Source organism: Hirundo rustica, chromosome 3 (assembly GCF_015227805.2).
Source record: "Hirundo rustica isolate bHirRus1 chromosome 3, bHirRus1.pri.v3, whole genome shotgun sequence".
In the NCBI taxonomy this organism is placed as follows: Eukaryota; Metazoa; Chordata; class Aves; order Passeriformes; family Hirundinidae; genus Hirundo; species Hirundo rustica.
Genome location: NC_053452.1, coordinates 92,142,512 through 92,155,979, shown reverse-complemented (window position 1 = coordinate 92,155,979; position 13,468 = coordinate 92,142,512). Strand labels below are relative to the sequence as shown.

The following is a 13,468-nucleotide window of genomic DNA, read 5'->3' as shown; positions in this document are numbered from 1 at the left end:
TTTCTTGAGAGCAGCTGGATGGACACCACATGGTCATAACCATGGTGTAGAGCTGGAGTCTGGTGTTGTGCACTGAGCACTGTACATATCATAATCTGTTGTGAGGTTGTTCTCCTCTCTTGTCCTGAAACAGGAACATAGTATCCAGGGTATTCTTACTAACGATATTTATTGCAAAACTGCACATAATTTGCTGGTTTCTGTGTATGTCTAAATCCTTTTCCTCCTCATTCTCAGCCTCTTCAGGACTGCATTCACTGCCTACATGTTTCTGAAAATTAAGGTCTAAATAAGTTCTCAAAGGTGTACACAAAGTATATGACTTCTGCTTGGAGTTCTATTTCATTTGGAACATATTGTCCAAAAAGATTGGCTCCAGCTGTCTTGGATTGTGTAACCTAAAAATGTGTATTCTGTTTCACCTGTTGAAAGCTGTTTTGGGGAGATGTTTTATCCTTCTCTTGTAACTACAGGGGGGAGGGGCTGGATGCCTTCTGGTAATGGCCCAGCCATTAAAACCAGGTGGGGCAGTGTTTCTTTTCTCTTTCACCACCCCTCCATCCTCCAGGGGGACATCTTCTGATAATTGGCCATTAGGGCCCACCAATGACATGACACATTCCATCATCCCATTGTGAGATGCTCCACACAGTGGGGGAGCAGCCAACTGCTCCTAGCTAGATAAAAACTGGGATTGAAGGACACAAGGTATGCTGTTTTTCCACTGGGTTCCTGGGGGAAGACTGAACGTATCTCATCACCACTGGACTTTCTACAGGGCCATCTCTATTCCACAGAACCACACCTGTTATTCCAGGAGGACTTATTTGGACTGCTTCCAACATCCTGACCAACAGGGTGCCAGGTCATATCCCTGATTCTGTCAGGGTTTTCCAGGATTTTTGCTTGATTGGTTTTTTGGTTTTTTGTGGGTTTTTTTTTTTTTTTTTTTTTTTTGGTTTTTTTTTTTGTTTTTTTTTTTTTTTTTTTTTTTTGTTTTGTTTTGTTTTTCCTTGTAAAGAACTGTTACTCCTATTCCCATATCTTTGTCTGAAAGCCCCTAATTGCAAAATTATAATAATTTGGAGGGAAGGGGGTTTACATTCTCCATTCCAAGGGAGGATCTAGCTTTCCTTAGCAGACAACTGTCTTTCAAAATCAAGACACCACCACTGGAGATTTTCAAGACCTGGATGAAATAAGGGAATGAGCAACCTGGTCAGACCTCAGTTGACCAGCAGAAGATAAGACTTATAGACCCCTGAGATCTCTCAAATGTGAGTTATCCTACTTTCTTCTACTATATCAACTCTATTTGATCTAAAAAGCTTCTGAAGTCTTTAACACCGAAGACATGGGCTATATCCCAAATAAGACTATTTATGCAATTGCATCTCAGTTAGTCTTAATCTTTCAGGTGAAGTAATGAAATTTTATAATTCTTCTACCCATGTCAGCTAATAGGCAAGAGTGTGTTACAGTACATGCTTCTTAATCACATACAGAGTTTCTGTAAGAGATTTTGGAGGCAGAATTCTGTTCAAGACTCCCATTTAGGTGTTTAAGTCTGCTGTATGTGTTGAAGTTTTCTTTGCAGCAAGAAGAGTGAGTTACTTGAATCAGTATTATGGGCAGGATTCAGCTGCCTCTGTGTAGTCCCATAGTGCCAGTTCAGACACACTAGGAAGTGCATTATGCCTGCTGAGGAACTGATTACATGAGACTTGCTTCCCTCTGAAAACTGGAAACCAGGTATCGTACCATGCACCAATTGAGAAAATACTTGACATCAATTTATAGGCAGCTGAATTTTGTTGTAGGTTACTGCTGAAGGATGAGTTGCTCTCTCTACAACTCTACCTCTGTGGACCCTAACAAAGAATGAGACACTTGATGTGCCTATAGACGCTTATTAATTTAAATATCTTCATTTAAGATTGAACTCCTGCATAGACACTCACCTGTTCTGAATGCAGAGAGGGGGCATGGCTTAGCACCATGTGGCACATCATCACTGGGGGTGTGGTTTTAGGGGTAAGGAATAATGAATGTACCACTAGTAGTGTGACATTTTGCCATCCTCTCCTCATCAGGGAGGTTGTTGGGATCAGCCCTGCAGACATTGTCCTCTGTCACTGCCTGTATCTTCCCATTCCTCCAAGACACATCTCCAAGGAGTGGTGTTGAAAAGTGGTTCTGGTGTGGCAAGTATCCATGGGAGACAAAGCAGCAGAGGTGAGCCTGATCCCAGCCTAGCTGAAAGGAGCCACACAGAGCCAGGTGGAGGGGGGCAGAGTGGTGCAAAGCAATGGCACCATGTGGGATTGAACCAGCAGTCTGGAAAGCAACAGGTGGCACAGCACAGATGGTCCAGATTTTGGGGGTTTGCCAATCATCGTTTTTCATGGTCTTGCACTCAGGGATGGGAAGACCATCTGCGGGGAGCAGCCACCATCTTGTCTTCTTCTGGAGAAGCCATGTGCTACTGTGTGGGAACGGTCACCATCTTATCCTTGTCCCGAGGCTGTGCAGATTCAACCTACAGGGAGCGTCCACCATCCCACCTTTGTCCTGGCAGCCACACAGAACTAAGTCAAGGTGGTGAACAGCTCTTGTGTATAAAGCCCCTTCTCTTTTTGTATACTTTTGTTATTTATATTGCTGTTGTTGGTGTGTGTTCCTTATTCCAAGGCTGTTTTCTTTCAGTTAATTGTTACCTCAGCCTTTGTCCATCTCTTATTGGAAGGGGCAAGGGGGAGGGAATTGACTTATTTGGAGTCTAATTTCCAGCTGGTGTTAGACCATCACACCATCTCAAGTTAATTTTCATATTTATCATAGCTGATGAACTATATCTTTGTCTGGGATGATCAAGTGAAGTATTAATAGGCTGATTAGTCTTTGGGGGATGATAGACAAAAAAAACTGCAGAGACATGTTACTATGTTCGACTTTTATTTTGTGATTTCTGAGCCATATGAAATGAGCGCACATTTCTTCGTTCAGAGTTTGCTTACACATTGTTATGGCTGAATCCTTTACCCTTTTTCTACATGTTTAGGCATGCAATTGTTTGGACATCCCAGATTTTCACTACCCCAGAAATTATTTTCTTTATAAGACACCTAAACCAAAATAATATTTCACTTAATTGGTTTTGATAAGTCAGCATGGCCTCTATTCTCATGAAATGTCTGCTTGGCCTACTGTTTCTTTTTCCTGTTTCTGGGCTTCATCTACTGTCAAAAATTGGTATTGTCATACTCTTTTACCAGTCAGGCTTTTAAGCTATTTCTCATGTACTTTATGGTGTTATATAACTATGTAAGCACTTACATAATGGAAGACGAAGGCAAAACGAATAGCTGAGTAGCACTAAAATTATGTTCACACCATATATTTCCCTCATAATAAGGCTGCTATCCAGAATAACATTTTAAGTTTTGGTCCTCTCTTGAAACCAGAGAATTCAAGTCCAAAGTCACACTGGATATTTTCATAGCACTGTAATTTAGTAGAGAACAGTATTGATGCTCTTGATGTAGTGCTGCTGAGATACCCGCCTACGCCTATACGCACATTTATTTCTTTAAACAGGCTAGAGGACAGACCCAAGCAGTATTTTCCTCACCATTCATTTCTGAGCATTAGCCCTCGCGTGTCTGGGCATAACAACAACATCCCAGCCCCAGCTCAGGAATCAGTGCATGCTGTAGATCCATCCAGTGTAATTCAAATGCATCCACCTCCTGGGTTTGTGGAGATAAGGAATGAACTGTGTGTTGTCTGGCCTTGGGTGCATGCAATATCAGTCAATCCATGCTATCAACCCCTAGGTTTGCCAAAACCACTTGCCAAAACCTTGACTAACAGATTGTTAATGGTGTCGATAATGTCCCAGCACAGCCACAATGTGCTAGGAGCTGGTGGGAAGCTTAGGCATGGACAGCCAGAAAATATTTATTACTTCAGAAAAGAGGAAAGAGAACCGGGATTGGGAATTACATTTCATAACAACAAGCTCATTAAATTATTGCTAATTATTCTTTTTTATTGTTGTCTAATCTTCTTAATAATCATTAAAGTGTTGAGGTTAATTCTCCTTTTACAGCCACAGGAGGAGTATTATCAACTGCTTTCCAGCAGTCAGTCGGGAAGACTCTGAAAAAGCATTCTGTCAGTATGGGGTAGAAGGGGTCACTTGCTTTTAACATAGAACTTGAGCAGCTTTTTTCACCATGTATACAGTGGGAGGTACAGGTGAGGTTCTTAGTCTGAGAGGTCCTTTTGTCCAAAGGCTTATGTGAATGACAGTGATAGGACATAATTCAAAACAAGCCTACAGTGGTTCCAAATGAAGAGTTTGAAATAGGTTGGAATTATCCCTCTGCAGGGTTAACACTAGCAGTGCATAGAGCCTCAAGATAGGAACATAGATGGGATAGCTCCAGAGACACTGGTCCATACTGGGCTCACAGCCAAGATCTGGGCATAGGGCATGCATTGTGGACTCTGACCCAGTCTGATGTGCCATGGCATTGTACCAGGGCAGTTCAGCACAGAGAAACTCAGGTGGCGCCATGTTGTACTTGGTAATCTGTGATTACATGGTGATCTGTGCAGGCTTGCTCTGAACACTGACTACAGGATTGCTCCCGGGAGATGGATCAATGGCTGGCTTTTAAAATGAAATTCAGTATCTCTGCAAGAGCTTAACCTTCCCCTACTTCTTCTTATGAACTGCTCCAACATTTAATTTTCATCCTCAGGGAAGTGGCCTGACTTCAACTTCTAACAACTGTGCTATCTCATGCTCTTTTCTGTAGGTCTGAAATATTTTTTTATATGCTACAATGGAAATTACAAGCACACATTAATTACTATGGACTAGTAACCTCCATAGCTTCTCTCTGACGAGCTAGAGTGTGCTTTTCAAGTTTTGCATCACAAGGCTCCTTTTTTTTTTTTTCTTCTTTTCTTCTGAATCTGACCTCTTTTAAGACTGTACTTTGAACACCTTGCAAGGGTTGAAGTGTGAGTATATAATCAGTCACTCAGTGTTGGTCAGTTACATATAAAGTCTACTGTTGGTGGCCCTGAATTAGTTATTATATTGTTTAGAAGTGAGGCTTCATTTCACCCTTTTTATTATCTCTAAATATTGGAAATATATGAGCAGATGTCTTCCAGAGGGTTTTTTCCATATTCAAAGATTAATTCCTCATATATAATTCATTAAACTATATGATGTTCACAGAGCTTTCTGGCTCCTTTCTTTAAGAACATTAGGTTAATTTGTCTGGGCCACATGATGCCATGACCTGAAACTGTTGCATCATTCCAGAACACTTTTATTGTTAATAAAACATAAATAAAAAAAAATTCTACATATAAATGTAGTCTTTTATATTTAGATGCTGCACTGGGCTACAGATTTTCCTTTTAAAATTTTTTAAACACTTTCTTTTGCTATTTTACCTACTGGGGTTTACTTCAAGCCCTTTTACGACCTCCATATTAGTAAATTAAGCAGTAAATGGTGAAAAGAACAGGATAGCAACACAACCGCCAATACTATTTAGTTGTTATAATCATACCTGGCAGCCTCAACCAATAATACTCCCTCAAGCACTGCCCAAAGTTTGAGATTTAGTTTAGTCCAAACCTCTATATCAGAAGATACGGACTTTAAATAAATAGCATGCCTATGTTAGCCTTGGAATCTCAAAACCTGTAGTTTGTAAGTTTAGAGGCATGTTTCAATATGTAAATTAAAGTATTTTTCCCATTTTTAATGGTGATATTAAATGCAAAGTTAGAAGTGATAACTAATTTGGTAAGAACTAAACTTTTTAAAGTTAATCAAAATATTTTTGACCAGTCCAATGACATGAAAAGTTCACAGGAACTTAAAAAAAAGAAAGATATCAGATAAATGTCTTTCACATTGAGATTACCGAAGCCACAGCCAAGTATCTTCCATACTTTATGAAGAGACATAAAAGACTCATTTTAATCTTAGGATGTCTTCAGTATGAGTGTAACATATATGTAGAATGACTTACAATGGCACATACACTGCAGTTCCTTTACAGCAGGCTGCTATACATTCAGCTATTTCCTCACCTACTTTTATTAAGGGGTTATTTTTCTCCAGGAGCAGAACTTTGCACATCTTTTTGTTGAACTTTGTGAAGCTTCTCTTTGCTCAGTCCTCAAGCTTGTCAAATCTCCTCTGGATTAAAGCCTTCCAGTTCAGCCCTTGATACTTTATTTATCATCACCTGGTAACCTACTCACAATCATGTTGATTAAGCAGGGTTTGTAGGCTGCCTGTTCCTTATTATCTTCTTGTCTCTCAATAAACTGGAAATGGATTTCAAGAAAATGTGCTCTAAGACCTTTCCAGGGGCTGGGGTGAGGCTAATCAACCTATTGTTCACAGGGTGGTTCTTAGTGCTCAAGAAGATAAGCATAACTTTAAACGTTTTCCACCTGGCAGAGATTTTTTTTCAGCTGTCATCTACTTTCTGCAGCTGATAGTCAACCTCCTCGTAATGATGTGCCATTTCGATATCCTTGAACTAACCTCTTACAGCTCCATATATCTCACTGCTATCACTTCTCTAAGTAGCCCCTAACCCGTGGATTCTCTACTTCAAGTTGTTCTCTATCTCAGCAAATTTGCAGAGACCCCAAGCCAAGTGGTGTAGCTGACACACCAGGGGGGGACCTGGATACGCTTGAGAAGTGAGTCCATGTGAAAATCATGAAGTTCAGCATAGCCACATACAAGGTGCCACACCTGGGTTAGAGCAATTCCTGGTATCAGTGAAGGTTGGGAGGTGAAGGGATTGAGAGCAGCCCTGCTGAGAAGGACTTTGGGGTGCTGATGGATGGCATGAGCTGGCAATGTACATTCACAGCCCTGATGACCAACTGCACCCTAGACTCCATCAGATGCAGTGGGACAAGCAAGGAAAGGAAGCCTTCTGGGCTTCTACTCTACTCAGTCTGCTCTACCCTGCTCTGGTGAGACCCCCACCTGCAGTGCTGCATCCAGATCTGGGATCCTCAGCACAGGAATGACATGTATGTATTGAAGCAATTCCAGAGGAGACCATGAAAATGATCAACAGGGCTGGAGTACCTCTTGTATGAAGACAGGCTGAGAGATTTGAGGATGTTCAGCCTGAAGAGGAGGATCTCTAGGAAGACCTTATTGTGGCCTTCCAGTAATGAAAAGGTACTTATAAGAAAGATCAGGAGAGACATTTTAGGAGGGCCTGTTACAACAGGACAAGGAGAAGTGGTTCTATACCAAAAAAAAAAAAAGGTGGATTTAAGCTAGATATAAGGAAGAATTTTTTACAATAAGGGTGGTAAAACAATAGAACAGGTTTCCCAAAAATATGGCAAATGTCCTGCTCCTGCAAAGCTTCAAGGCAGGTTGTATGAGGCTCTGAGTAACCTGGTTTTGTAGAAGATGTCCATGGTCATTGCAGAGGGCCTGGACTAAACTACCCTTATGACCCAAACTACCTCCCTTCTGACCCAAAATATTCTATAATTCTATGGTTCTGTGTTCTCAGACTGTACAGGAGAAGGACTGAAAGCCAATTTTTACTGTGAAGACTGAGAACCAAAAGAGTATTGAGTACCATCCAAAAAAGGTACCACATTTTACCAGCATGTCCTCCTATTATTTGCATACTGGTAGATTCCTTTCGTCGTATCCTTTAACAAGTTTTATCTTGCTTTTTTACCCAAATGTCTATGCTTTTATGATTCTCTTTTGATGCCTCTCCTTTTTTTCTCAACAACTTCTGTGCCTCTGGGGCTATATTTAATCTGTACTCCGAGTAATTCAGAGGGGAAGATGAATATATGTTTGGTCATCTCAGTGAAGGATTTTGGCCCATGTATGACAGTATCTCAAAGAACATTCAAATTATGTCTTTTTGTAGTGGCTCGAACAGTTGTAGCTGGCAATAGAAGTGCTCCTTTCCATTGAGACTATGTTGGTGCAAACCCGAAAGAAAGAAATCAGTGCAGATAACCTGCCCCTTCTCCAAGGAAAGCTATCAAGAAACAGCCAGGGTGAGGTTCAGTGATCTGAGAGGAATTAATTCCTAATACATTTTTGACATGAAAAATGTAACAGAAAAAAGTATATTAGATTTCCAGTATCCTTCAGAATGTAGCAGGATGTTTGTGATATCGAATATAAGTGCCTCCACCAAATACTCTAATTTTGTATATGGTTATAACCAGTGCTTTTATAATTTCACATGTGTGGTCTCTGATCTACTGGCCAAATATTAGCAACTCCAACAGCGAAGTTTCTTTTCTTTATGGATGAAGGTCAGTGCACAATTAAAAAAAAATTCTGCTGTCATACACTGTCTTCATATTTACTTTCAGATTTTCATGGCTATCTTACTGTATTTAAAAGCTGATGTGTTCAGCAGGAGCTAACAGAAAATCAGTTTCTCTGTGTTTGTGAGCAAATGCCATCAGATGGGAAGAGAAAAGGAATGACGAAAAGTACATAATGTTCTGTTGTTAAATCCTCTAAATTATCTTGGTGAAGAAAGAACAACCTTTTCTGCACTGATTAATTTCTAGTCAACAGAAATGGAATTGCCATCAGTGCTTCCACACAAGGCCAACATAATTTTAAGTGCTATGACAGTCATATGTTTTAATGTTATTCATAAAAGAAAAACAGCATTTCAGTTGACCAGAGAACTCAACAAACCTTCAGAGAAATTTTTTGGTATCGTTGTTTGGGTTTTGTTTCGTTTTTATCTTACTATTCTTTGTGACCTCCACCTCATATATAAAGTAAGAGCCTCGGGTTATATTTACCTGCACAGCTGAGTCTTTGATTCAGCATTCAAGTTTATAAAATAAGTTCAAAATAAAGCAAAATTGTTTTCATCATTCCTTGTTCAAACAATACCTCCCCACTTGCCAAGGACAGTAAAAGTGGGCAGGCCTCTGACCTGCTTTCCATGGCCCAGTCCCCTGCAGGCATTTTCCAGAAAAAATGTTGGAGGTTTTGAGTTATGTCTCTCAGCAACCTGTTCCAAGGCACAATCCTTGCAGTAATAAACTTTTTTTCCCATGTTTAAATGGAATATCCTGTATTTCCATTTGTGTTCATTGTTTTCCTCTTACTGAATACCAGTGAAAAAAAACGGTGACTCCCTCTTCTTTATATCCTCCCATCAGATTTATATATCCCGTCATATTGATGAGATTCCTCTTCTTCAGACTTTTCTTCTCTAAACCATTCCATCTCTTTGAGCTTCTCTTTGTATATTAGATGTTCCTGTCTCTTAACCATATTCATGGTCCTGGGGTGGACCTGTTCCAGTATGATCATGTCTTTCTTGTTCTGGAGAGCCCAGGACTGGACAAATACTTTACATTTGACCTCAGGAGAGCTGGCTTGATGAAGGACCACTGTGTCCTATCATACAGGTAATTAATGGCAGTGTTGACCAATACTGGCTCTCACACTGACACCCCCAGCACACCATAGGCGATGGCTTTGAGCTGGATGTCATGTTGCTGATCAAACTGCCTTGAGCCAAACAGTTCATTTTGGTTACATAGTCCAAACTTCACCATTTTGTTGGGAAGGATATCATGGAAGTGTGGGTTATCTTTTTAAAAACAAGATAAACAACAGCCACTGGTCTTTCCCCAGCTACTAAGCTGGACATTTCATTGCAGAAGGCTATCAGGAGTGTCAGGAGGGATTTCTCCTTTGTCAATCTATGCTGCCTAGATTTAACCAGCTTCTTATAATACATATGTTTGAAAATGTCTGCTCTGTCATATTCCCAAAGAACTGAAGTGAAGCTGCTTGGCCTGTAGTTTTCCAGCTCTTTCTTCTTGTCCTTTTTGAAAATAGGAATTATATTTGGTCCCTTCTTCTGGGAGCTCTTCATAGTTTCTCTTGACTGATCTTTCAAAGGCAATTGAGAGTGGTTTTCCAATAACATTGGCCAACTTCCAAGTAATCATTTTTGTATCACATGAGATCCTGTTGACTTATGTTTAAATATTCCCTAACCTGGTCCTCCTCCCCCGAGGAAAAGTCCTCCTTGCTCTAGATTTTCCCATGGATCTTAAGGACCTGGGAAAATCAAAGGAGTCTTACCAGTAGAGCCTGACACAGTCAGTAGTCCTTCTCAGACTCAGCTCCCTGGTTTCATGTGCCTACAGACTGATTTTCTAGAGTGCTAAAAATTGGCAGTTTCAGAAATTTTAAACTGAAGAGTTTTGCTGCCTATTCATTTCTTCACTCTGCAGATAGGCATCTAAAATTCATTAATCATTGCAAAAACTGCTGTTTTCAGTTGAACAATGTCTCATATGCCTCCAACACCGTGGTGCTTTGCACCCCATCCTGAACTGCTAAAGAGCTGTGCTGAACAACCCAACCATCAATCACACCCCCTTGCTTTACTTTAGATGTGACAGCCTTTGCATACCAAAAAGGTATACTCTGCACCTGTGCGTCTGTAATTAGTAATAAAGAAAGAATTTTATTAAGAGTTTTATTAAGAATTTAATTAAGAAACAAGTAGCAGAAAAGAAGAAAAAATGAATATATTTTTTTCAAGATCAACAGTTGAAGGCTTGGTCCCACAGTTCATCCCACATCAGTGGGCTGTAGTCTGAAAAGAATGCAAGTTGGAGGTGATTGCTGTGTTCTGTACATCTCCTCTCACCTGCATTTTAATTGAGGGTTACATGATCATACAGAAAGTCGTGTTCCTAAATGAGAGGGTCAAGGTTTTGTAGGATGAACATAGGACATTCTCTTCCATTCTTTAAATGCTGTAGCGTAAGGTGGCTCACGACACTAAGAAAGGTAGATATCATGACACCTGTTAGGGTTTTTTTTCTGGTGTATTGCATGTGGATGATTGGAAAAATCACAAGTGAATGAGAAGGAGTAAAAAGTAAGAAACCGGAAAAAAAGTAACTAACCAAAAACAGTGCATGAATCTCATAAAATGTAGGAAGTTACCTTTTCCTATTCTGTTTTGGTGATAATTTCTTACTATAACTCTTCAGTATACATTATATTGAGGGATTTTTTTTTTATTATTAAACAAGCATTTTGGAATTTGAGTCCAACATGAATTTAATTGGAGGTTGACATTTCCATTTTCCATAAAGCTTTTCTGTAATTAGATCTATTGTAGAAATAATTACTTTTTCTTACGTATATGAAACTGTATAATTATTCCTAAATATAAAAATTATGTGAACTAATGTTTCTTGGAAATGTTAAAGACCTTTTCCAAAAGTCATTTTGGATACACATTAGTTAGAGTGCTTTAATATTGATTTTTTTTTTCTCAAATAACTTCCCAAAAGAGGATAATTATTCCTCATAGATTATCAGAAGATTTAAAGACCAAAAATTTGTATTAGAAAATTGATTGTGGTTATTGTTAAGTGTTGTCAGTGGCAGCCCCTTCCTCCAGCAAGTCTGTCCCAAGACTTTCTCCTTCCTGACCTCTGGAGCCCAATTTGATCCCCCAGAAACCTAGAGTTTCTGCCCAGGCAGGATGGCTGCCCCTTTTCCTTTTCAGGTTCATCCCCTGTGGAAGCCGAACATATGTCCCAGGCACACAGGACACTTACAGGTTATGGACACGGCTGTCTGCACAAAGATGCTGTGCTTCATAAGACTCTCATCACATCAGAGAAGCATGGAGAGCACCATCCCCTCTTCCCCCAGGGCTGACAGAGACAGAAGGTCTCCTGTGTGGGCACACACACATCAGTGTCCATGCTCAAAAGCACCTGCACAGTCACAGATTCCCTGAGTACAGCATGGCCCTTCTGGCCATTTGATACCCCTATCGAGATTCCAGACCCTCTTAGCCACCCCTTGGGTCCTTGATTTGCCAGCTGTTTTAGCTCAGAGCTTGCTGCAAAATGACATACAGATTCACATGCTCATTGCACAGGCACCCCACATCTCCACATCCCCATGGACTCTACCTGCCTGATGTTCTTGCTCCAATGTGGGGCATCCGACTTCTGCTGATTCCAGCTTGGAGTTTGCTGTTGAATGACAGATGCGCGCTCCATGCACACCCATCTTGAGAGTGATACAGACTCTTTCCCGCCACCCCCAAACTGGCACCAGGCATGTGAGCTGTGAGCCATGGTCCTGCTTCAGCTGCCACTGCTGAACCACAGTGTCTCACCCACACCAGAACCCCAGTAGGTAACACTTCGACTTTGCCCTCACCCTTTTGGAACAGAGGGTGAGATCATGCAGAGCTAGTTACTACAGTAAGAAATATAAAGATAGGATGAATTGTGATGATCAGCTCCAGGGCTCCACCAGACAAGTGTGTTAATGACTCCATTTTACATGCAACTAGCCCCTTTTGTACCCCTTTCTATCAGTTTCCCCCTTCATTCCTCCCTGCTCCCCCTTCCCCTCCATATTCCCTCATCAGCATGCATAGCTCAATTGACCCCCTCCATCTTCATTCACCCTCGTGTTTGTAAAGTCCGGGTTTGCAAAGTCCAGGTTTGCTTGCAGCTTCTTGACAGCCCACAAACTGCTGTGACTGGCAAGGTTTATTTCTTGTCTTTGTCTCTATTGTGTTTGTCTGTCAGGTTTGTGCCTCTGCATCTTCTTGTTTATGTCTTCCATCTATTCATATTATCCTTTTTTTTTTGTGTTGAAAAGGTCCTTGACCACACATCCTTAAAGGAGAAGATGCTCTCTCTTCCCATACACATTTGAAGTTTATTCCATGTCAGTTCCTTACAGGCTTCATCAGGGAAGAGTTCAGAATATTGAGAGTTAAATTCTGCCACAAGGTATCATATTAATTATAATATCTAAATGTGTATTTAATCTACTACTGCCAAGTGGTTTTGGTGTTTATAGTCATGAAAGGAAGCCCCTGACTCAAAAAGCTCATGGTATTTAAGTAGAAGGTAATTAGAAGGAAGGCTCACTTCACTAAAATGGAGTTAAGCTTTCTAGAGGCATTCTATCCTCAGTGAATGAAGAAGTGCCTTCAGAAAGCTATTCAGACTTACTCTTAACTCCCCTGCAGGAAATCCTTTCTCTTTCTGGAAACGGAGCCTTGTAATATTAACCTTACAAGAGATATTGTCAAAACTACCAGACCGGTCTGAGTCACCTTTGAAAAAAAAATAGCTGGATATGAAGGGTCAAACAATACACCACAAAGAAGGTGAGAAAGAGGAAAATAGTGGGAAGAGAAATTAAATGGAAGTAATAGAGGCTATGCCCAGCATCTGAGGTATCAAAAAACGTGAAGAGTATCAGGCACCCACTCTGGTTTCAGAAAAGGTCTGTTTTGACTTACTGTAAAGCATGCATCCTCGCATAAATGTAGCTGGAGCCTTCATCAGCAGATACTTCCATATCTGTCAGTCTCCATGG

The 13,468-nt window shown here is 40.5% G+C and overlaps 1 long non-coding RNA gene across 1 annotated transcript; it reads left to right on the top strand.

Annotated features, from left to right (window-relative positions):
- The first annotated feature begins 1,054 nt into the window (after positions 1–1,054).
- Positions 1,055–5,218, top strand: LOC120751246 (uncharacterized). Its single transcript, XR_005700334.2, has 3 exons — positions 1,055–1,277; positions 2,094–2,235; positions 2,421–5,218. It is a non-coding gene; the product is annotated as an uncharacterized LOC120751246 (long non-coding RNA).
- Positions 5,219–13,468: the final 8,250 nt, after the last annotated feature.